The sequence below is a fragment of the Pelodiscus sinensis genome, chromosome 3 (assembly GCF_049634645.1).
Source record: "Pelodiscus sinensis isolate JC-2024 chromosome 3, ASM4963464v1, whole genome shotgun sequence".
Taxonomy (NCBI): Eukaryota; Metazoa; Chordata; order Testudines; family Trionychidae; genus Pelodiscus; species Pelodiscus sinensis.
Genome location: NC_134713.1, coordinates 104,066,750 through 104,092,639, shown reverse-complemented (window position 1 = coordinate 104,092,639; position 25,890 = coordinate 104,066,750). Strand labels below are relative to the sequence as shown.

General features: G+C 46.3%; 1 protein-coding gene across 4 annotated transcripts in view; it reads right to left on the bottom strand.

The window, feature by feature from the left end:
* The window catches only part of ADGB (androglobin), a 244,141-nt gene that overhangs the window by 27,012 nt on the left and 191,239 nt on the right, over positions 1-25,890 (bottom strand). Inside the window, exon 30 of one of the 4 annotated variants that reach the window (XR_012902706.1) lies at positions 18,350-18,549. The exons of the other annotated variants lie outside the window; for them this stretch is intronic. The gene's annotated coding sequence lies outside the window, so the exon portion shown is untranslated. The remainder of the gene's footprint in view (positions 1-18,349; positions 18,550-25,890) is intronic. 4 annotated transcript variants of the gene reach the window in all.

Below are 25,890 nucleotides of genomic sequence, written 5' to 3'. Positions count from 1 at the left end.
TTGCAGTATCTATGAATCATGTTTGAAAATCAACATTCACTTTAAATTTTGTTATGACTCCTCTTGGCACTATATATCTCTCTGAAAAATGACATAATTTGTTACACCACAGGGGAGCCTAGGATGGTAGAGCCAAGTTTCCAAACTGTTTTAATAATGGTTCACATTCAGAATGAGGTTTAGAATGTTCAGTGTTGTTTTGTTCCAAATATGCTTACTGTAATTTAAGTATTTTCATGCTACCTATGCAATACTGTCCACATAAAATATTACTATTAGTAGTAACATTGGTTCATATATTAAATATCAGTAATAATTTAATTTTGCAGTACTTAAAATGTACCTTATTTTCACATATAAGGTACATTTTCAGGGAGTGCAATCCAACTTGGTTATCTTGGAAGACAGACAGCATTAGTGGACAAAATAATCTCTCTTAGCCCTTAAAATGAATCCCTGTACAAGTATACTCTCTGTCATTTACCACTCTAAAATGTTTATATTATAGTAGTGGCAAGCACTATTCTTGTGAGAAAGGTCTTTGTTAACAAAAGTGACAGGAGGTTCTTTGTTAATAAAAAAAAAAAAGCCATTCTACAAAACAATCTTATCTCTTCCTTATGGGGTCATTCCTGGTCTCACAGAAGTAAATGGCACCACTCCCACTAACTTCATTGGTGCAGAGTCTATACAGAAAAATAGCTTTTAAAAAATGTAGTGATGGATATAAATTTTCCTTTTAAAACTATGACTTTAAAAGAGAAATAAAAAAGAAATTTGGACGCAGGAATAAACCGTAGTTTATAATGTAACTAATTATTGGTAAAGAATGGATAAAGGAAAAGAATATCTGAATGCATATGAATCAGCTAATCTGAATGATTTACAACCTCAAATATAAACACAATGCCTGAAATCTGTATTGACCCAATAAAAGTTATTTGGAATGGTCCTGGAGAATGAGGAAGGATACAAGAAGACTGAAAAAAGTGAATGGCAGAATAATCTTCAAAAGGGGGAATGCCATCAATTAGGATCTGATTAATGTCAGTCCCCAATAAAATAGAGAAACCAATAATAAAAGAAACATTTAGAAGATATAGCAATGGGCAATAAACAACATGATTATATATAAATAAATTTTTTCTAAACAAACTTGATTGTGTGTATATATATCAAACATGCAGTAGATATACAGTGTTTATATTTCAGTAAAACATCTCACAAAACCTCCCTATGTCACATGGGTTGAAAACTGACTGGTGGAACTTCAGCGTTCAAGACACATAATTTATTCAGTTGGGGGAAAAGTCTTGTGGGGGAACTACAGGGATAAGTGTTATCTAATTGTATTTAACATCTTCACTGATGAGCTGAAAAGGAGGGGATCATGTTAATGAAATTCACAGATGGCACCTAGGCTTGCCAGATGCTTTCATCAAAAATCCTGAACATGGCAGGAAAAAAACTTGGCTGAGAAAACAAACAAACAAACCAACCAACCCGGGAGAACAAAAGAAAAAGGCTGCTGCACCTTTAAGAATCCCCATGCTCCTCACTCCCCCCCCCCCCCCCCCCCCACGCCAAACGCAGCAGCAGAACAATGTCCTTGCTGGCCTTCTGTCCAAGAAAAACAGAAAAAAACAGATATTTTACATATCCGGTATTTTCTGTTTTTTTTAACCGGACAGGGGCCAGAAATAATGGACTGTCTGGGCGAAAACCAGACACCTGGCATCCCTAACAGCACCATATTGCCTAAGGGAGCCAGAGATATTAGAAATATTGAAATAGCTCCCTTTTCAACTTTTGTTCCTTTCCCTTTTTCTCTTATCTTCTGTCTCTACCCTGCATCTTTACTAAGTTTGCTTTTGACACTTTCTTGACAACATCTCGAAGTATGGTTCTTCTTCATCTTCCGTGATCTTTTCGAGGCCTTTGCTGCTGTAAGTTACTCCTTCCTAAGTAGTCCTTCCTTTGCTTTGTTATAGTCCTCCCCTAATTCTCCTGCCACTTGTCTGCCCATTCCTTTAGCATTTTTCTTTCAGTAGATCCTCTCCCACTCCCTGGAAATTTCACAGGACTCCATATTTGGCCCCTTTCTTTTCTCCCTTTACATCCTGCTCTCTCTCTGAGATCTCATCCATGCGAGAATGTCAGTTATGATTTATACTCAAGTCTTCTTTACCACTTGTGACTTCACTCTCTAACATATCCTTCTGGGTGACAACTAAAATTTAATACAGCTAAAATGGAACTCATTAGCTTTCCTCCCAAACCTCTACTTCCCCTGTTCTTTGTCACTGTTGGGAATGTTTCTTTTCCTGTCTATAAGACACTTAATCTGTGTGTCAATTTTGTCTCTTTCCTCACATACTCAAAGCTGCCTCCAAACTGTGCCTCTTCTTCATCCAAAAATTTTATAAAATATGACCATCTGTCCAGACAGCCAAAATTCTGTCACCTCCCATTTTGATCACTACAAGCTCCTCTTCTGTAGCTTCTTAGTTATTCAGATCATCCCTTTCCAATCTATACAACATGTATTGGCAAAAGTTTTATTTTCCTTGCCTAATGCTACATCATCTGTTTATTTGAACCCGGCTTTTCACATGCAAATGCCAACTTCTTGTTATAACCGTTCAAAGCCCTTCACAGCTCTGTGCTCCGTATTTAGCTGCTTTTGTCAATTCTGTTGCTCACCTAATCTCCTCTGCTCTACTATTTCATTCTCCTTCAAACCACTTTTCAAAGTCCAGCTCTGCTTCAATGAATGAAAATAACTGGCCGATTTTTCAGAAGCTATGGGACAGGTTACTGAGAAGCAGGAGAGGAATGTACATATTTCAGGATGTAATTGCAAAAATATTTATCTGTGTATATGTGCATATGGTTATCTGATGTTTTATTGATTATCAATTCCCAACTCTTCCTCCCCTTAGCATGTTGCTTATCACAGATAGTAATTTCTTTGGAATAAAGAATATTTTTTCTTCTATGTTTGTACAGGTCCTAGCACAATGGGGCTCTGATCCTGACCAGGGCACCTGAGCATTGCTATAATACGAACAGCAGCGATAAAGACTACAAGAAGTGAGATTAAATTTGAGAGACTGCAAGCGCAAAGAATGAGCAAATCCTCCCGTGTTCATATCCTACATGCTATTGTAACAATCCTGGTACTAAATATGTCTTGTGAGGTATCATTTGAAAATTAATATTTTTCTGGTCAATAATATCATACAGAAATGAATGTAGCAACATTATGTGTAAAGTTATAAAAAACCCCTCTATGATGTAAAGCAGTGGTCATCAACAAGTAAATCGGGATCCACTGGTAGATCTTGGAGCCTTTGACAGGTGATCTTGACTGGTTTGACCAACAAGCTAGCAAGCGCGGGCACTTCAGCTGCCCTTCCCCCCAACTGCTGCTCATCTCCTTCCCTTTGTCTTGGAGCTGCCTCCCCCCCATCCCCAGGAGCAGCCTACTTACTTGCACAGGGCGGGGGGGGGGGAGCGCTGATGTCAAGATGCCCCCTTCTCTCACCCTGTATCCTATCTCCACAGAGTGGGGCGGGGGGGACACACAGGACTTGGAATGGAGTTTGCTGGCTGCTTTTGGGAGTGATGCAGAGCCATGGCAGGGGGGAGCCTGCCTTAACTTCACTGTAGCACCACCCAGGAGCCACCTGAGGTAAGCAGGGCTCAGTCAGAGCCCACATCCTGAAACCCTACCCAGTCATGAACTCCCCTCCTGCACACCAAGCCCCTGCCCTAACCCTGAGCACCCCTGCATCCAAACACCCTCCCAGAGCCTACACCTAGAACCCCTTCTTGCACCCCAACTGTCAGCCCCAAGCTCAGCTCAGAGCCCCTCTCACACTCCAGATCCCTTAATTCAAGACCAGAGCCTGTACTCCAACCCGCTGCCCCTGCCTGCTGAAAGGAAGGAAGGCCAGGGGAGGGATGGAGGATGGAGTGAGCAGGGGCGAGGCCTCGGAGAAGGGGCACAAAGGAGGCGGGGCAAGGGTATTTATATTTGAGGTAGATCTTGGATTGCACTTAAATTCAAAAAGTGATCTCATGCTTGAAAAGGTTGGATACCACTGATGTAAAGATACATTCGTGGGTAGATCCAGTGAGGTAGAACTCGTCAAGCAGATCTGTCTTAAACAAAAGGAAGTGTGTTTGCATGTAAATTGTAAACGGAGCCCTCAGACAGATAACTGGCATCTTAGTTAAAAAGAAAACCCCCCCAGCATAACTCCTCTTCCCATAAGTGGACATATCTCCTTGTAATTGTCTGGAAAGAATGTTATCTAAGAGGCACTGTGGGAAAACAGACATGAAATAGTAACTTAACTATAAAAGTAAGGGGTTAAAACACCTCAAGTACTCTCTTCATACCCATCTCTCTCTTCTCACTTAAGAAGACAAAAGAAATAGCAGTTGGACTTCGAGGACAGATCCTGGCTTGAGAATTTGGTCTCCAATGTTAATGGAGGACTTCACCTTCAACCAATGCTAGTCTATTAAGTTTAAAAAGCATTTTATCTTCATTTTTCTTATAGCTATTTCTTACATGAATACCTCATTACACATTGTACTCTCTGAAAATCTCCTTCTTTGTAGTTAAATAAATTGGTTTTATTATTTAATCAAAACAAATCCACTGATTTAAATAGAGTGAGTTATTCCATTTAAAATAGCAAACTGTTGTATATTGACCACGTAGAGGTGAAACGGATCTAATATATCTGGACTGTTCAGGAGAAGGCTAGATAGTACAGAACACAGATTTTTGGGAAAATCCAGGACTGGGAGTGTGTTGGGGGTTACCCTTTATGTGAAAACCAAGGCCAGTGAAAGAATATGTTTGGTATTTGCTGGCAGGATGCTAGGGTCAGAGCTGCTTAACTAGGGGCTGTAGTTCAGGGTGTAACCTGCATTCTGACATGCTACTTGTGAACAACTCAGATGAGAACTACAATACCCCGCAGAGTGAAGCAGGCAGGGGTGACAGCCCCTCTCTGGTCTGGATTGTATGCTAGAATGCCATGCATACTTATAATGGAAAATAACCTGAAACACACAGCTATCCAATAGGTGGAAACTGGAAAACAGTAATGCTGAAAGAGGCTTAGATTTGGGAGTGAACAGTAAATAGATGGGAATATGCATGGGGATATGGTAGAAAAACACACCACTGCAGTTTTGAGTTCCATATACAGAGGTATTACAAGCAGAATGGAAAGAATAATCCTTACTTCAGGATGGTGGTGTAGCTGCAGGTAAACCTTTCAAGAGCACAAAGATGTTGACAATGCAGAAAAAAATCAGATTAAGGAATAAAACTAATTTTGAGAATTATCAGATTGATTTGTAAAGAAATATTCAAAAAGCCATATATGATTCGCTTGGTTAAGATATGAATAAGGAGTAACCTTGACATCAAGCTATAAATATATTAAAGGTGTGGCCACTGCAAAGAAAGAAGAAATTTTGGGATTGTAAATATCTCCCAAGGGAAATGAAGGAAGACCATTAAGCTAGGACATTTAAAACTACATTGGACAAAGTGCGAGAAAATATACTACAGGAAATCATTCTGCATTGAAGTGGGGATTGAATAGGGGGTCTAAAATATTTTTTTCATATCTAATATATGTCTATGATTTGGTCTTCGTTAAAGTAGTAGACATTCTAAAGCCATTCTTGTCCTACAAACAAATGAATAAAATCCTTCTTACTTATAAATTAGCCTTTTTTCTTTATTAATATTTACATTGTATTAGTGCTTAGAGATCCAAACCAGGATCAGTGCCCTGCTTTGGTAAGTGTTGTACAAACATATACAAAGATTCAGCCCTTGCCTAAAGAACTTGCAATCTAAGCAGAGAAATAACACACAAAGAGCATGTCTATACTTCGAGTAGATCGACGCTCAGGAGGTTGATTGTCTAGCGTCTAATTTAGTGGGTCTAGCATAGACCCGTAAATGCTCAGGGCAGCCCCCACCTACGTCCAGTACCCTTCCTTCTGTGGGGAGCAAGAAATGCTGACGGGAGCATTTGCAGTTGTCAGCCTCCCACTATGTGGATGCTGCTATGGCTTGGCTTAAGGTAAGCCAACTCTATGCATTTTGCATAGCTGGCATTGTATACCTTAAATTGACCTGCCTGGTCTAGCATAGACAAGGCCAAAGAGTCTGGTGATATATGCAATTATATATACAGTTGGGTTTTCTTAAGTACCATTAGAAGTAGATCAAGTAAGTGTCAAGTTTCTCCATTTATGGTATGTAAAGTTGTGGTCTGACTACCCATGATAAATTGTTCTCAACTCTGGAATCTCAATACAACAAAGATATTAATGAAGTTGATTAACCTGCTAGTTTCTTATAAATGTTATCATCTATAAGATTTAAATGGGTCTTGAGGAGGGGGTAGAAGATCAGTGGTTTAGTTCAAGGCTTGGGATCCATGAGTATGTAGTAGTATGGAAGAGAATGATGGACATTTGTACAAGAAAATGACACATTGGCAGCTCTGGCTAAAAACACTGATGGAAATAATATCAGATAGTTTTTCAAGGCTTCAGAATTCTGGAAAAACAAAAAGCAAACAATAAACCACACCAATGCCCTCTTCCAAAACGGTACCCATCCCACACATTCTAAAACCATAGATGAACTTGTTCAGTTTTATATCCAAATATGTAGTTTCAAAACAGGACTATGTAGCACTTTAAAGACTAACAAGATGGCTTATTAGGTGATGAGCTTTCATGGGCCAGACCCACTTCCTCAGATCAAAGGGAGCAGAACTGAGGGCACTTCTTGTTCCACCCTATGGAGAATAAGTCTAGCTGGCGAGAGACCCGCACGCATGGAAGCTTTCGTGGGCCAAATAGCTTCTCCAATTATCACCTCTAATATCATTAGCTCACAGACATTTACCTCCCCCCCATCCCTCTTCTGTTCTGAAATTTGATTTGTCCTTTTCATATGTGTTCATTTTTTTTAATTGTATCCTTTGGTATATATGGTTGTGACAATTTTCTTCCACTATTTGATCTGAGGAAGTGGGTCTGGCCCACGAAAGCTTCCATGTGTGGGGGTCTCTCGCCAGCTAGACTTATTTTCCATAGGGCAGAACAAGAAGTGCCCTTGGTTCTGCTCCCTTATTGGGCAGGGACAGGGTTCCCTGGAAAACCCTCTCCTCCTCCCCTGGCCACAGGACCTGCTGTATGCCTTCCTGCCATTCCCGCTAATTCCCACAGGCGAATTGCTTCCAAGCACAGGCGAGGAGAACAAACCCCTCCCTGCTTGTTTATATATGCCACCGCTGTCGTGTTGTCTGACAGGATGAAGTCAGACCTGCCCCTGAGGTGGGGAAGGAAAACTGCACAAGCCAGTCGGACTGCCCAGAGCTCCCTGATATATGATATGACAAGGGAGATCTTGTCCGCAGACCACATACCTTGCATGTGTAGGTCTCCTAAATGGGCTCCCCAGCCAGTGCCCAACGCGTCCATGACAAGGCGAGTGGATGACACTGGTCTGGAGAATGGGACCCCCACGCAGACCTCCGCCTGATGGGTCCACTAGTGCAACGCGAGGAGATCAGGTGCGGGAACCGTCACCACTCTGTCCCAACAGTGGATGGCCGGGTTGTGGACTCACGATAGCCACATCTGTAGCGGGACGCATGCGCAGTATGGCATGCTACACTACATAAGTGCAGATAGCCATGAGGCCCAGGAGACACATGCAAGTCCATGCGGTGGTCACTGGAAAATTCTGGAGTGCCCTGACTGCTGTCTCTATTGTGAGAAACCGGGAGCTGGGTAGAGAGGCTCTTGCTCACAGAGAGTCCAGGTTGGTGCCCACAAACTCTTTTATTGGGGTGGGAGTTAGAGTTGATTTGTCCAGATTCAGCAGGAGGCCTAAGTCGCCGAAGAGTGTGCGGTCTATGGTGATGCGGACCCTCACCTGAGTCTCTAAGTCCCCCCTCAGGAGCCAGTCATCTAGGTAGGAGAATACCTGGATGCCCCTTTTCCTGAGCACAACGGCCACCACCGCCATGCATTTGGTGAAGACCTGAGGGGCTGTGGAAATACCGAAGGGGAGGGCCGCGTACCAGTCTCTGGGGGCTAACGAGGGAATTATGGATGAAAATGTTACCATTTTGAATTTTGCTTTGGTGATGAAGGAGTTGAGGGCTGTGAGGTCCAGGATGGGACGGAGGCCCCCTTTGGGACCAGAAAGTAACAAGAATAGAACCCTCTCCCCCAAAACTCGGGGGGAACACGCTCCACCACCACTATCATACGGAGATGTTGGACCTCCTCTTGAAGCAGAGGCTCGTGAGAGAGGTCCCTGAAAAGGGATGGGGTAGAGGGTTGGGAAGGAGAGGGCGAGTGGAAAGGGATTATGTAACCCCTTTCCACTATCTCCAGCACCCGTCGGCCAACGTAACAGACCACCAGGTTTGGAGGAAGTGGGATAAACGGTCCTGGAAAGTTAGTGGGGAGACTGGTAAAAAGCCCTCGGGGATCCCGTCAAAATCCCTGATGGGGGCCCGAGGGTTTGTTGGGAGCCCCTGGTTGTTGCCTGGAGCCGGGCGTGGTTGACGCCTGTTGTTCCCGCCATTACCACTCCTGCTCCTACGACGGGAGAAGTCAGGACCTGGGGTGCTCTAGGAACATTCCTATTTGCGAAAGTGCACGTCTGGGTAGCAGGAGTGTGCATGCCCAAGGAATTTAGGGTAGCCCAGGTATCCTTGAGGCCATGGAGCCTCTGATCGGTCTGCTCAGAGAAGAGCAAAGGGCCCTCAAACGGAAGATCTTGGAGGGTGATTTGGAGCTCTGGGGGAACCCCAGAACCCTGAAGCCAGGAACTATGGCATAGGACCACACCTGTAGCCATCACCTGGACAGCGGCATCCGCCACGTTGAGAGCCACCTGAAGTGCTGCCTTAAACTCCAAGCGGGAGTCCCTGGGGAGCACATGAACTTGTCCATGAACTTGTCTGTGAACTTGTCCATGGATGCCTGAGTATTATTGGCGTAACATGACAAGAGGACCTGCTGATTGGCGATGTGGCACTGGATACCCCCGGATGTGTAGACTTTCCTGCCTAGCAGGTCAGTCTTCTCGGCCTCCCTATTCTTAGGGGCAGCAGCGGGCTGGCCTTGTCTTTCCCTATGGTCGATGGCTTGAACCACCAGGGAGCCTGGGGGAGGGTGAGAAAACAGGTGCTTGTTGCCCTCTTGGGGAAAGTACCTCCTTTCAGCTTGCTTATCAGTCGGGGAGATAGATGCAGGGGTTTGCCACAAGGTCTTAGAAATTTTGGCTACAGTTTTATTAACCGGAAGAGCCACTCTGGAGGCAGCATCGGATGTCTTCAGACACCTTCTCTGCCTGGATCCCCAGACTTTGGGCCAGGCAGTGGAAAAGGTCCTGGTGGGCCCTAGCGTCCATGGAGGGCATGGGTGGTGTGGAATCACCTAAGACCTCATCTGGAGAAGAGGACAACGACCCCTTCTGGACCTCTCCTAGAGGGGTGTCCAAGTGCGAGGAACCCAGGGACGAGGAAGGGGGAGGTTTGCTCACCGGAGCCACACTCCCCCCAGGGCCTGGAGACGACTGACCAGGAGGTAGCGACTGGCCTGAAGTAGGGGATCTGGCCAGAGGTGTTGCCGAAGGAGGACTTGTGGGCCTGAGGAGACGGAACCCGGCCTGGGTGGATCTACGCTCTGGCTTTGGCGGTACACCCAGTGTGTCCAGAACGGCCACTGGCCTGGAGGTTGTGGGGGCCATGTTTTTTGCAACATTGGCACCAGAACAGGCTGTGCCCACTGTTGTTGGTATAGGTGAGGAGGGCTGCGGTGCTGGGAACGGTGCCGAGAGTGGGAGTGGCACCGTGAGCGGGCCCGGGAAGCCTTTGAGGACCAGGTGGATTCCGCCTCAGAGTTGGGACGAATACTCTGAGGCGGACCAAGGTGGAGCCAACGCGGGTATCGCCTGTCTGGCCATGGATTCCGGCTTGCAGCGGTGCCGAGACCCCCTGGACTGGTAGTGGTGTTGAACTGTGGTGCTGCACTGAGTCGAGTTCCATGTCCTGGGGTGGCAGCAAGGGTAAGGATATCCCAGTGGCAGGTGCCGTGAGTGGTGCTGCCGGAGTCGGTAGGGGTGAGGCCTCCAACCTCCTGCACTGGACCTTCAGGTGCCCTGGAAGGGGACTGGTGTCAATTCTCCCCGTGCCACCTGGAGGGTGTCTGGGTGGGAGGAGGAAAGGGAGAGGAGTCAATGAGGACCCTTTATGCCTCTCAGGCCTCTGGCATGGAGGGTTCAGGGAAGTCCTCCATGGGACTGATCTCCCTGCGCTGGGAAGACGGTCCACCCGACCTGGAAAGCCCAGGGTCTGGACTCGTCGGCACCGCGTGCCCCGCTGGAGGACCGCTCCCTGTTAGGTCTCATCTTTTTATGAGGTGCCAGAGACTGGGATCGGTGCCGGAGATGCGCGGTGCACAGAACTATCCTGCACCGACGCCAGTGCACTTTGAGAGGCCAGTTCCGGGTCCGATGCCAGTGCCATCCTGAGAGCTGCCTCCATTAGCAGAATTTTGAGGCACAATTCCCTCTGACGCTTAGTACAGGGTTTGAAGGCCTTATAGACCTTATCTTGCAGACTTCTGTGAGGTGAGCCTACCCCAGACACTTTAGACACGATGAATGGGGATCGCCACAGGGCATAGGCCTGTGACATTTTTTGCAGGGTTTAAAGCCTTGCGGGCATGCCCTGCCACAGGTGCACGGTGTGCTGCGGTGGGGAGTAAATAAACAGAAAATAACAAAAGAGTCTTGAACTTAATTTGCAGCTACTTAGCTGGAGACTAATTGAAAGAATGAGAAGAACAATGCTGAAGACAACGATTGCTGTAAAGAGATGAGGGTTGTTCCAATGACCATTATGGCGGTAAGAAGGAACTGAGTAGGTGAGGGGGCCAGCAGGAGTATAAACCGGCGCCACTCCAAGGGGGTCCCCTGCTGGCCTGACGGGTACTGCTGAGGGAAAAATGTCCAATGGCGCGTGCATGCTGCGTGTACACACCTAACTGGAATGCACATGAGCAATCACTCAAAGAAGAAGAAAATATTCCCAGTTGGATTCAAAGTGTAAAGTGAAAGCCCTACATTGATTCTCTAAGGCCATTAAGTTAATACTGCTGAGCCATATTACATTTCCATGTGTCTCTTTCGGTATTTGGGACCTTCTTTGTAGTAACATCTTGATCCTTGAACTTCATTTACCAGTGTCAGGATTAGTAACAGATGGTCAGACCCAATCCCACCATCCAAGATCTCAATGCATTTCCCTGCTCTATGCAAACATTTAGACACTAAATAAATGTTATTTATAATTTAAACCATATTTCTAAATTTAATGTTTAGTTCAAGATGTGGTTTGGTTGGACATAATAGAAAGTGAGATTAATGATGAATTGTAACAGGGTTGCATGGTCCAATAATATGAAATGTTAAATCTAGGCCTGATTGAGCCTCTAAGTACAGTGAGTCAAGAATCACCCAGGCTGGCACAGACAGATGGAAACTACACCTCGGTGAATTTTTCAGGTCTAATGAACTTTGCGGAAGATTTGTTGAAAGCAGGGCTGACAGCAGCAGCAATGTATGTTCAGGGTTGCTGATCTTGTTAGCACTAGGCATCTTTAATCTTTGTTGGTGACTCTACATGAGACCTGCAGAAGATACACTAATGACGAGCTGAGTTATCTCATCTCCTGGCAGCCCCCTCTGGCCAGTGATTTTGGGGTCTGTGTTGGGGACTTAGGGTGTTGTAGACCCAGAGGCTTAGTCTCAGGCCCCAGATCTGTGCTCACGCCTGTAAACAAATAGTTAGAGGTCCCCTTTAAGCCCAGGCCCAGAGTACAGGGTGGCGCAGACACCCAAAAGCAATTTAACAGTCTGGCGTAGGGCAGGGCAGGCACATAAACAGCAGTTCACTAGTTCAGATAGGCCCAGGCCTGGGTGCAGGGTGGAGCAATAAAACAGTTTCCAGGCTCAGCCCTGGCTGCAGGCTGAGTAAATAGTTTACAAGGCCCAGCCCTTGGTTGGGGCAGGGCACCAAACAACAGATAAGTAGTTCAAGGGCTCAGACCTGGCTGCACACTGAGCAACAGTTTCTAAACCCACAGCCTTGGTCAGGGCAGAGTAAGAAGCAAGCAGTTTAACAGTTCAAAGTTCAGGACTGTCTGCAGGCTGAGCAGGAATCGGGTTTCCTTGCTGGCGGAGAGCTGACAAGCGCAGAAGTTTTACCCCTACCAGGGGGAACCTGCCACCCCAGACAAGGGGTGGCGGGTGGGAATGCAAGCCCACCTGCTCCACTGCGTCCCAGCCCAGTGGCTCCACTGTGTTCTAACCCTAATAGTGGCGGCGCAGGATGTTTCTGGGTTGATGGGGATTCTGGCCACAACACGCCAACCAGGTCAGTGGGTCAGCAGGGATCCTGGCCACAACATGCCACCCAGCTGACCTCCATCTCCTTAGTCAGCTCTAGCTCGGCTACCTTGGGTTGTTTCTTGGTTCCCCCCAAGGGGATACCTGGCTCCACATCTGTTCTGCGGGGTCCCCTTTTTCAGAGCTCAACAACAGCCCTGGCTAGTCCTTAAAGCCTGGCACCAACCTCAGTGATGTCTGCCAATCTTCTGGGCCCGGCAGTGGTTCTGGAGGCCCAACCCAGTCCTCCCTTTGAGGGCAGCATGGCTGGGCCTTCCTTCTCTGGAGCTTAGGCAGAGCATCTGGCCTGCTCGGTGGCCAGGTCTCAACTGAGCTCTGCCTTTTATACTCCCAGCCCCGCCTTCCATGCTCTGGCACCTGCCACCATGATATCCAGCTAATCATTTTGGACAATGGATATTGCTGAAACCAGAGTGCCAGATTAGAAAGGTTCAACCTGTAGCTAGCTAGGTCTCTTATTTGCTAGCCAATGTACACAAAAGTATGAATTCACTGATTTACCACATTTCAATAACACACTTCAATAGTAAACAAAATTCTTTTTGAAACATATCCAAAAATCTTTGCAGACTTACCACAGGAAATAATGGCATATGGAAGACAGGCCATTGTTAAAAATATATTGCTAAATTATGCCAGGTCACAGTGGACTTGATTGTGCCTGTTAGGTACAGCCTGGAATAAGGGGTAATGTGGAACTGAACTGTACTGTCCTAGGGTATGTCTACACTACCCTCCTAATTCGAAATAGGAGGGTAATGTAGTCATACCGCAATTGCAAATGAAGCCCGGGATTTGAATTTCCCGGGCTTCATTTGCATAAAGCCGGCCGGCGCCATTTTTAAATGCCGGCAGTTCGAACCCCGTGCCGCGCGGCTACACGCGGCACAGAGTAGCTAGTTCGGATTAGGCTTCCTAATCCGAACTAGCTACTCCGTGCCGCGTGTAGCCGCGCGGCACGGGGTTCGAACTGCCGGCATTTAAAAATGGCGCCGGCCGGCTTTATGCAAATGAAGCCCGGGAAATTCAAATCCCGGGCTTCATTTGCAATTGCGGTATGACTACATTACCCTCCTATTTCGAATTAGGAGGGTAGTGTAGACATACCCCTAGTGAGGAGCATTGAGGGGCAAACTGTATTGCTGAGCTCCCAGCTACCAAGGGGAAGTATGCTCACTACTGGAATCCACCAGGCTATGTAGACTCCTCCCCACTGTATGCCTAGCTCTATAAGGTGGTTTAGAGGAGACTAACACAGTGATTGCCCAGCTTTCTCTCCTTTTGGCTCTTTAAAGCTTCCATACTCCCCCAGGAAACTAGAGTCTGAGTAGTTCCCTGCAACCTCTTTGAGTGCCAGGACTGCAATTCTGTTTGGCTTTTTTACAGGCTGTGAAGCCATGTTCTCATCTCCCTAAAGTGCACCCACATAAGGTCCAGTTAGACTGGGCACTGAGTAGTGGCAGAATAGGCTTCCATTAAATACTCGTGAAATAATGTATGCGAGTGTGTGTTTGGAGGCTGCTGAGGCTCCAACAGGGACCTACCAGCAAAATACTGATAGTAACTTCCTGACAAGTACTAGTACTGTAGCTGATTGAGAAATAGAGATGTTTCTGAAAGTAAAGAAGGAGGAGATGTTAAGAGGGGACAGTTTTTGTGCTAAGGCTTTTGAAGTGTATGCCTTAGTTCAACAGGCTATCAAATAACTATTACTGACAGCCAACTGCACCAACCCATGCCTTCAGGCACTCTTTTACTTCCTGTCCTAACTATTACAGGTACTCTTTCACTTCCTGTTCTATTCACTAGCCTGTCTCATTGGCTGCTAAACAACAACCACATCACACTCCAGGTGTGACTGCATTTCAGAGAGGAACGAACTGATCCTTGTGTATAAGCAGTAAAAAACTAAAAGCACTGCTGGTATAGTTTGAAACAGTGGTTCTCAACCTTTTCAAGCATATGGATCCTTTTTCAATCTATTAAAATTTCAGACTCCCCCTCCCTGGGGGAGAAAAGAAAAGAAAAGGAAAAGAAAAGTAAGGAAAGAAAAAGAAAAGTAAGGATCGGGACCGTCTTTAATTTTAAACTTTCCATAGACCCCCTTGCAGTATCGTTGTGGACCACCAGGGGTCCGTGGACCTCAGGTTAGGAACTACTGGTTTAAAACAGTCTAATGGCTGCTCTAAGCTACCACTGGTTCATAAGGAGCACCTCACTGGCGAGGTCAGGAAGAATATGATGTGCACTGGCCTGACCTCCCAGAATGAGAATTGTTCCTTATGCAGAAATCTATCCAGCTCCCCCTCTTGCAGCTTGTTATCCTGCTGCTTTGTGCTGCATCCTGAGTGCAGAATAACTAGGGGTTCTCGAATTTCACTGCGCTACAACCCTCTTCTGATAACAAAATTAGGACATGACTGAAGGAAGAGGGACTGGAACCAGACCCCATTTAAGCCCCAGTGACCCAGGTGGAGGGAGGAGGAGCAAATCCAAAGCCCCAACCTCCACCACCCCAAGTGCGGGAGGTAAAAGCCCAAGGGCTTTGGCCTCAGGTGGGGTGTCTGTAATGTGAATTCCACTGACTAGGGATAAAGGCTTCATCTGTGGGCAGTAGGGCTTGGGCTTCAACTTCAGCCCTGGCAGCCAACAAGCCTAATGCCAGCCTGGCAACCTTATTAAAATAAGATCATGACCCACTTTGGGGTCCCAACCCACAGCTTGAGAACCCCTGAATTAGAAGAGCCAAGAATCTAGTCCATTTCTCTTCATTATACTTTACAATTCTTTCTCATATAACGTCTTGGACACATTTGAGACCAATGGGTAATGAGAGTAAACAATGTTGGAGTTGTGGGGACAGAATCCTGTCCCTAATCCATAACCAAAATGAATGTACAAAGGCTCTGTAGTTGCTTTGTGGACACTACTGCAGTCTTTGGACTGAAACAAAGATTATGATTTTGAAGGATGCTTAACTCTGGAGCATTAGGTCATATTTATATCCTTCTATAAACTGACTCTTTATGTAGTAAGGTAACATGCAGCATGACATAGGAGCCTTCTGAGGCAATTTTGCTGTCTGGTAAATTTTGTCCCAGAAAAACTTTTTAGGTTTTTGTAATAGAGTCTGCATAGGTCACCACCAACACGGCTAATGTCACTTGGTTTATTGGTCAGGGGGGACAGTCCTGCAGCAACAGGCACAACCCGCAGCAGAGACCCGCCCTGTTCACATTCCTCTTTTCCTCCCTTTATGCACGCCCGAGGCTGCCTCTCCGGCCAACGGAGTAAGGGGGTTCGGGCCCACCCCCTCTCCGAACCCCGGCCCAGGGCCCTGAGGGCAGGGACTCGTGGTCCCTCCCTAGCGGATGGGGGAAGTGCCCCAAAACACACCCACTCACGGGCTCCACGACCCCGCGCTGGGCCGCTTCCTACTCTGCCCTTCCTAAGGGCTGGCCCCTGCCGCGTATCCCAGCCTCACCTCTCCAGCCTCCTTCCTCCCTGACTCTCCGTTTCTCCCTCTCCCCCTTCTGTGGTGCCGACCCCAGGTTTAAATCTCCCGCCGGCCCTGTCCCCGTGCGTCATCTCCTCCGCGTCGCCCAGCAATCCCTCTTCCCCCGTGACGTCACACGTCGGCGCCTCTCTAGCCCCTCCTCCTTGGGCCTCGCCCAGAGGCTCTCCTTGCCCCCTGCCGCTCGCCACGCCGAGCCCCGACTTGGCAGCGCAGCCTGCCGTCCCGGAGGTGCGCCGGCTCTCAACCCCCCGGCGTGTCCATCCGTCGTCACCCCGGGCACCCCGAGTGTGGGGCGGGAGCGCCCCGTCACAGTTTTGAAAACTCATTTTAATATGATTGCTTCTGCAAGTAATACATACATTTATTTCCCTTCATCTTCCAAAATTATAACCTATAACAATAGCAACAAGGATCCAGACAATAGCAACAAGAAATAAAACCTTCTTTTTAAAGCTTCTAACTAGATGAAACTGACCAGTTAATACAAAGAAAACAGCAGTGACTGAAAAACTAGCTATACATATAAGTCACAGACTTATTCTTCACAAATATTCTTGCTGTTAAATCAAATCACCATGCTGTATCCAACAGTAGGAGCCCTTTTGTTTGTAGGAGTGCCTGATGCACATCATTTGGTCATAAGAAGCTTAATGGTTCTTTCCCCTTACAAGAGGCATTCATAAATAACTGCAATCACACATGAAAACTGAAAAGGACAGAAAGAGAATATGTGTCTACCATTTTCTTTATGCAATAAAAAATGGTTACTAAGCTTCTGTAAGTGTTTCTTTCAGATGTGTTCCACATGTCCATTCCATTCCAGGTGTTGCATGCTCCTGCTTTCCAAAAAGACTCAGATTTAAAGGGTAGTTTGTGGAATGGACCTGTGCAACAGACTTCAAAGAACAACAGTAATGGAAGGTTAGTAGCCATTTTTCTTTTTTTGAATGACTGCACATGAGCATTGCACGTAAGGTGAGGCCACACAGTTGAAGAGGAGGGATTGGAATTCATGAAAACACTGACTGCAGAACAAATCAGCCAAATTTGTCCTCATCACTGGACTGCTGACTGATGGCACAATGGGAAGAAAAGGTATGCACTGAAGTCCAGAGCCTTGAGTGTCTACGGCAGGGCTAGAAACACATGGTCTGTGGACCGCATGCAGCCCATGGCCCGTTTGTGGCCCATGGTGCAGTTTGGGTTTACATGGGGGTCAACATGCAGCCCGTGAATGGGATCCTTTGAACACGGCCTCCACTGGGAACACGCTTCACAATGGCAAAGCGTCTCCCAGGCAGGGTAAGCATTTGAAAGTTGCAAGCGGACGCCTGGCTGGAACAGACAGGTGCAGGGTGTCAGTGTTTCTAGTCCGAGGGATGAGGTGCTGGGAGCACCAGGGCATTGTGTGAAATAAGCTATTTTCATATATTTGCATAAATATTTGCATGTATATGCAACCACACTTTAGTTGCGGCCCTTGGCATGTGCTAGGAGTATCATTGTGGACCTTGGGGTTTCCAAAGTTGAGTATCCCTGGTCTACTGAATGAGTTGAACACTCAGAGTAACCTGAACTCTGGACTTGCTCTTGATTAACCAGTCATTTAGATAAGACTAGATCTGCACCCCTAACTTTTTGAGGAAGACTGCTACTACTGTCATATATGTTGTCAATACCAGAGGAGCTGCAGAGAGGCTGAATGCGAGGATCATGATTTGGTAGTGTGAGTACTTCACAACAAAACTGAGGAAACTTCCATGACCTATGAAAATAAATGTCTCTTAAATGGAGGGCAGCATACCAATTCCCAGAATCCAGAGAGGGAATAATGGATACCGGAGTGACCATTTGTAACTTTATTCTCTCAAGGAAGCTGTTCTGGTGGCTCAGGTCTAGAACTAGCCTGGAACCACTCTTGATTTTCAGGATTAGGAAATAACAGGAAGCCCTCTCCCTTAGCAGCTTCCAATCTTTCCCTTGCAGACGTTCCCAGGCAGGGGATGCCCCTGCACCTCTCACCATCTCCTGAAGAAGATTCAGGGTGGCAGGGGAAGCTGCTCTCTGGTTTGCAATCCTGAATAGCAACTGCCCCGGTCTCCCCTCCCCTGAGTAGAATACACTATCTTATCAAATCCAATGTATTGAAGTTCTTTGCTTTTGAATTTGCCCTCTGATGACCCAGCCTCTGTCTTTAGCAGCGGACATCCCTAGGGATTCTGGAGGGAATGGGGAGACATGGCTTTACTGGAACTTATAACCATGAACAGGAAGAGGAAATTACTCACCTTGGTGCAGTAACAATGGTTCTTTGAGATGTGGTTCCCCACGGATGCTCTACTATAGATTTTGGGTCGTCCTGGCGCCGCAGATCAGAGTTTTCTTGAGCACTAGTCAGCCAGATTGTGCATGCGCAGCACATGCCTCTCACCATTCGCGCTCTTTTGATCTCTTGGGCAGTCCGGCTCCCGCCAGTTCCGCCTCGTATCTGGAAGATATTAAGGAAAAGAATCTGAAATGGGTGGGTAGTGGAGCACCTATGGAGACACACAACTTGAAGAACCGTCGTTACTGTACCAAGGTGAGTAACTTTCTCTTCTTCTTTGAGTGGTGTCCCCGGGGGTGCTCCATTGTAGATGAATGTTTAGCAGTACTCAGTATAAGCAGTAGGTGGGCCTTGGATTTATGGTTTGACAGCAGTCAACAGGACTGTGGAGGCCACAATAGTTTCTTTCGCTTGAGCCTGCAAGATTGCATGGTGCTTCATAAAAGTGTCATTGGTGGACCATGTAGATGTCCTTGAGGGGAACCCTGTGAAGAAGGCTGTAGAAGTCACCACCACCCTTGTCGAGTGTTCTCTAGGTGTTTGAGGAAGTAGTTTATTCCTTAAAATATAACATTGTGTAATGCAGGAGGCTATGAGTTTGGAGATGCATTGTGACAAAAGCGGATATCCCTTATTTTGGTCCGCTGTAGAAATGAGCAAACGATCCAACTTGCGGAAAGATCAGGTCCTTTCTATATAGAATGCAAGACCTCTGCATACATCCAATAAACAAGATATTGCATCCTTTGTTGTTGAGTGTGGCTTAGGGTAGAATGAAGGGAGTACAATGGGTTCATTTATGTGAAAGTCAGAACAAACCTTAGGAACGAAGGAAGGATGTGGATGTAGTACTACACTGTCTCTATTAAAAATAGCATATGGTGGAACTGTCATCAAGGCTGCCAACTCACCGACTCTGTGAGAAGAAGTGATTTCCAGAAGAAAAAGTACCTTTAGTGACATCATAGACAGTGGCATGTAGCTAGAGGTTCTAAGGGTGTCTGGGTAAGAGTATCCAGAACCATTTCTAAGTTCCATGATGGTGGTGGTAGCCTGCATGGTGGGTATAAATTGGAAAGCCCTTTATAGTCTCTTTGTGGTGGGGTGACCAAAAACTGACCACCCCTCAACTGGGTGGTCCAAGGCAGTGATCACTGATAGATGAACCTGTAGGAAGGAGAGGGATAATCCAGCATCCTTGAGGGACAGCATGCAGTCCAAAACTCTATGTAATGTTGCTTTGCTGGGGTCTAACAGCTTGTTAGAACACCAAGAGAGGAATCTACGCCATGTTTGAAGGTAAGTGGTTCGGGTAGATTGTTTTCTGCTGTGTAAAAGTACCTTTTTTACTTGGTCAGAGCACAGGAGTTCTTCCTGGTGGAACCAACAATGAGCCATGTTGTTAGGCCGAGAAGATGTGGCTGTCGGTGAAGTAAGGTCCCCTGTTCTGAGTTAGAAGATCGTGCTGAATAGGAAGGTGGTAGGGAGGTTGAGGAGACATCAGCTACAGACAAGGAAACCATATCTCTCGTGCCCAAAATGGTGCTATGAGAATAACTGTTGCTCTGTCTCCACCAATCTTCTTCAACACCTTGGGAATGAACAGGATAGGGGGAAATGAATATAAGAAGAGATCCTTCCAATGGAGAAGTTAATAAGTCAATTTCTGGTATACCCCACTTTCCATTGGAAGATGGATCGGAGGTTGATATGGTTTTGTTTACTCCTGATAATTATGAAGCTATGAGGGTAATTTTGTTTCATATGCACCAGTTCCATAATTGGACCACCTCTGTGCATAAAACATGAAAACAGGCACCTCCCTGGAAATTTATGTAGTACATCGTTGATATGTTGTCACTCAATATTCTGACATTTTTGCCTTGAATGTGTGTAATGAAATGCTTGCATGCATTGAACACTGCTCTGAGTACCAATAAATTGACTGAAAAGTAGTCTCTTGTGTGATCCATTGTCCTTGTATTGATATGGCATTCCTATGGGCTCCCCACCTGATGAGGGACGCATCGGTAGTTATATGTGCAGAAGGTTGGTCTCGATGAAATGGTACACCTGCTATAAGATTGCAGGGATTGGTCCACCATGCAAGAGACTTTAAGATGTGACGTGGAGGAGAGACCAGTCTGTGCACTTGTCTCTTGTGATGGGCATATACTGTTGCAAGCCAGGGTTGAAGACATCAAAGATGTAAACAAGCGTGGTCGACCACATAGGTTGTAGCAGCCATGTGACCCATAACTTGGAGACAGGTAAGTATGGGAACTATGGGGCCAAGAGTAACAATAGTAATTAGTTCTTAGATTGCTTGGAATCTTTGCATATAGAGATATGCTCTTGCGGATACGGAATCTAGCTTGGCACCTGGGAATTCTAAAGTTTGTGTAGGTTGTAGTGTTGACTTTTGTGCATTGAGTTTAAGACCCAAGAGATCGAACATTTGCCTGGTTGTTGCCACCATTCACTGCGTCTCCACTTCTGATAGACCTTTTACAAGCAATCGTCGAGGTATGGAAAAATAATCATGGCTTGTCTGCAAAGATAGGCCGCGACAATGGCTAACGTCTTTGAAAACACTCTGGGTGCTGATGAAAGGCCGAATGGTAGTACTTGGTGTTGATAATGCAGGAACCATCTGTGCACGGGGTGAATAGTTATGTGAAAATAGGCATTCTGCAGGTCGAGGGATTATTGAAGCTAGGGTAACCATTCTGAATTGTTGCTTTCAATGATACGGATTCAATTTGCGGAGATCCAAAATAGGCCACCATCCTCCCATCTTTTTTGGTGAGAAAGTAATGGGAGTAGAACCCCTTGCCTCTGAAGTCCTCTGGTACTATTTCCTCTGTTCCTAGACTAACCAGTCATTGTACCTCCTGTTTTAATAGGTCTTCATGAGAGGTAGATGTGGGGAACGAGGTGAGTGTGGTGATCCCCTTGAAGGAGGAGGAGGATAGTGAGGTGGGTATCTTATATAAAGGGACGGTGATACACAGTACCTAGGCGCATGGTGCCTAGCTTGTTCATGTGGGATGTAATCCCTTGTCATCCACTGCTATCTGAAGAGAATATGGAGAAGTTGGTGCAGAAGATGGTGCCGGTGAGAACGTTAGCAGTTCTGGGCTCGCTGTTCTCAAGGAGGTGGATTCATGAGGTGCTTTCCTCAGCACCTGGATAAAACATATGGTACCGAAGATGCCCGTGCTGAACTGGTTGGTACTGTGCTGGTCGGTGCTGAGGTCGTTAGCACATGTGTGGCTAGTGCCCAAGTCATCAGTGCCAAGGTTGTTGGTACATTTGTTGACAGTTCTGAGGTGGAAGGTGATGTTGTTGGTACTGTTGTACATGGTGCCACTGTAGATTTTTGCTGCGATTTCGGCTTCGAAAGCTACTTATGTTTGGGTGCCACTGAGCCTGATGTGCCAGGCTTATCACCGACACTCATTCGTACAAAAGGTAAAGACTGAGCTGTCGAAGCTCTTTTTCGAGCTGGAGCCGACTGTAGTGAAGCAGCCTTTCTTTTCTCCACCCTAGGAGACCACGGAGTGGAAACTATATGAGAATGCTCCAGTGGCTGAAGCGCTTTGTCAAATAAAAACTTTTAAAATCTCATCTCCCTGTCCTTACATGCCCTAACCATCAACTTGGCACAGTGGACACATTTGAGGCACATGAGCCTTGCCAAAGCACTTGATACACTTGGCATGACCATCCAAAGCTGGCATGGTATAACGGCATGTGGTGAACGGTTTAAAACGGGGGAGCCCGGCATGGCTAATTGCACAACATAAAAAAAATGTTCATTAGCTTTTGCAACTAATAAAATGAACTATAACAACCAGAACAATAAAAACTGTAACTCTAACGAACTACAAAGACTAAACAACTAACTATTCTATTCTTGACAGGATTTTCCTGAGGAGAGAAGGCTCAGTGCATCCGTGACTGCGGGCAGCGAAGAAGGAACTGGTGGCAGTTAGACCGCATGAGAGATCAAAAGAGCGCAAACAGTATGAGGCGCATGCTGTGCATGCACGGGCTGGCTGACCACTGCTCAAGAAAACTCCGACCTGCGGTGCGGGGGGATGACCTGACACCTACAGTGGAGCACCCATGGGGACACCACTCGAAGAACAGAAGTACTTTTCCTCAGTCCTTTTGGACATGGAGAGGGGGATGTGGGGGTCTGCCACAATATATGAATAGAGGATAGTTCTTTCACTACCTCTACCTGTATGCCCAGCTTTAAGGCCACTATCACGTTATTGGATTCTAAAGATCACGGTTGCACCCATGGGGGGTGTTTGTTCCAAAAGTCTATACAAAGGGGGCTATATGAGGTGTCACATGAAAGCTTGTGTTCAACTGATTCTGTATATGCTATTCATGTACTTGTATAATATCTATATTTGGAGTTATAAATATGTACTCTGTGTTGATGATGGAAAATTCTCTGTCTGAGGCAGAGCAATGTGCCAGAAATGTTTGTTCAATGGCTATGCTGATGAGCAAGACTCCAAGGACAATAGATCTCTAAATGCCAAAGACACACCTGAGGAATGAATCTGGATGCCTGCAGAGCAGCCAGAATAATGATTGCTGTCTTGGGACACAAGGATAGGTCACTGACCATGTGACCTGCTACAGCTCGGAAGATGCCAGGAAAGGTATATAAGTGCCATGTGGCACCTTCTATCTTGTCCTGAGTTCAGCTTCTGCTTCCAGATGCAGCCTTGCAGGGAACAATGAGCTGGGAAGAACCGTGGACCCATCATGATATAGGATGTACACCAGAGCATTTTAAGATAGCAGTTTATACCATCTCTGCTAAGAACCTGTATCGAGAACTGGATGATTCGATGCATGTAATGAATTCTCCTTAACAACCTCCTTAACTCTCCATGCTTTTCTTTCTTTTAGTAATAAATCTTTAGATTCTAAAGGATTGGCTCAGCGTGATCTTGTGGGTAATATCAAAAGTGTAAATGGACTGGGACCTGTGGCTGGTTTCTTGGGACCGGAAGAACCCATTCAAGGTAGGTGAGATTGGGTTCTAAAACCCTTCACCTGTGTGCAGGCCCAGGGCTGACTGGGGCATAGGAAGAGCTGGGGTACCATAGGGGTTTTGCTCGTGAGGCTTGTTTGTGGCCTATTTGGGAAGGTCTCCAGTCCGGGGCTATAAGGAGCCACGAGTTTGAGCAATTTGTCCTGAGTGGATGCCCTCAGCAATGCCCAGACCCGGCCTGGTCCATCACAGCCACCATTTTTAACAACTTTTATAGTAATTCTGGAAGAGATGAAATAGCCTGGCCAGTGGAGGAGGAGGAAGAGGGAGAAGATCAGCATTGATTGTGGGCACTCTTCCTACCTTTTTGCCTTGGCAGGATCCCATCTGGTTTATATGGTTCTGTGCTGGACTTGGTACCAGGGTCTGGACTGGTTTCAGCCCAACGGATTGGTGGTTACCTTTATTCAGAGGCTATAAATAAGGGTGCATAGAATAACCTCCAGAAACCTGAGGAAAACCCCATTGATTCTGAAAGGGCCACAGAAGGGTACAAGTGTCTGGGGGAGTAGCAGGGACAATTTATTGAATGAGAGGAGTAAGAGCCTTGTGGTCTTTGGTACCAGGATTATCCCCTCTCAGCTGAGAGGTTTTTTATGCCTTTTCTTAGGCCCTGGAAATGGTGAATGGTGCTGAGATTGCATTAGGTTCCTTACCAAGGTTGAGGTACTCTATGTCCTGTCACACTGGGCTGGCTGAGATGGAGGCCTTAGCGCTGCTTCCATGAGCAAAACTTCAGCCTGGCTTCCCAGTCCTTCATGTGAAGTTTAAAGTCTGTATAGAGTAGGCAGTGGTCTTCTACAGGAGCTTCTCCAACACATGCCCAGCAGCTTGAATGCAGATCACTCAGGAAAATAGCTTTTTTGCAGGAGACACTGGGCTTGAAGCCCAGTGACCGAGAAATGCCTTTACACCGGGTAACAGACCAAAGCATTGGTAACTCCGTAAGGGTATGTCTACACTACCCCGCTAGTTCGAACTAGCGGGGGTAATGTAGTCATCGGCAGTTGCAAATGAAGCCCAGGATTTGAAATTCCCGGGCTTCATTTGCATGAAGCCGGCCGGCACCATTTTTAAATGCCGGCTAGTTCGGACCCCGTGCCGCACGGCTACACGCGGCACGGACTAGCTAGTTCGGATTAGGCTTCTAATACGAACTAGCTGTATGCCTCGGATTAGAAGCCTAATCCGAACTAGCTAGTCCGTGCCGCGTGTAGCCACGCGGCATGAGGTCCGACCTAGACGGCATCTAAAAATGGCGCCGGCCGGCTTCATACAAATGAAGCCTGGGAAATTCAAATCCCAGGCTTCATTTGCAACTGCGGATGACTACATTAGCCCCGCTAGTTCGAACTAGCGGGGTAGTGTAGACATACCCTAAGTTACTGACTTACATTAAAATTGACTAAAACTATTACAACTATCAGAGGGGTAGCCGTGTTAGTCTGAATCTGCAAAAGAGGTGAGGAGTCCTGTGGCACCTTATAGACTAACCGAAATGTTGGAGCATAAGCTTTCGTGGGCAAAGACCCACTTCATCAGATGCACGTAGTGGAAATTACCAGAGGCAGGTATAAATATGCAGGCCAGAATCTGGCTAGAGATGACGAGGTGGATCCAATCAGGGAGGATGAGGCCCACTTCTAGTAGCTGATCTGGAGGTGTGAATACCAAGAGAGGAGAAGCTGCTTTTGTAGTTAGCTAGCCATTCACAGTCTTTGTTTAATCCTGAGCTGATTGTGCCAAACTTGAAGATGAACTGTAGCTCAGCAGTTTCTCTTTGAAGTCTGGTCCTGAAGTTTTTTTACTTCAGGATGGCTACCTTTAGATCTGCAATTGAGTGTCCAGGGAGATTGGAGAGCTCATTTTTGATGTTTTCCTGTTTGCTGTACAGGATGCTGATCAGGTGGTTCCTCCGTTTTTTAGTGTATGGCATAATCTCTCACTGTAGTCTGTGCAATATATAGATAGTAATGGATTTTTCACCTTCAGTCCATTTGGTATGATGTCCATCCATTTGCATTTGGAGAGAAAGATGATATGTTTATACTTGTGCAAGTTTCTTCATGAAGTTGATAGATTTCCACTCCATACGGCTAAATGCAGTGCCTTGCATGGTATCAAGTATCAGAGGGGTAGCCATGTTAGTCTGCATCTGCAAAAGCGGCAAGGAGTCCTGTGGCACCTTATAGACTAAACGAAGTGTTGGAGAATAAGCTTTTGTCGGCAAAGACCCACTTCGTCAGATGCATAGTTAACTATTTACAACTAGTTAACTATGTACAAATATATAAAAGATAAGACCTCTGAGAGAGCCAGCCAAAAGCAAGGATAGCAATTCCAGTAATCATCATGGGAAGTAAAAAAAGAATTGAAGGAGTACGGAGTTGATAGGGCACTTTATCCTGGTGCTGTAGGCA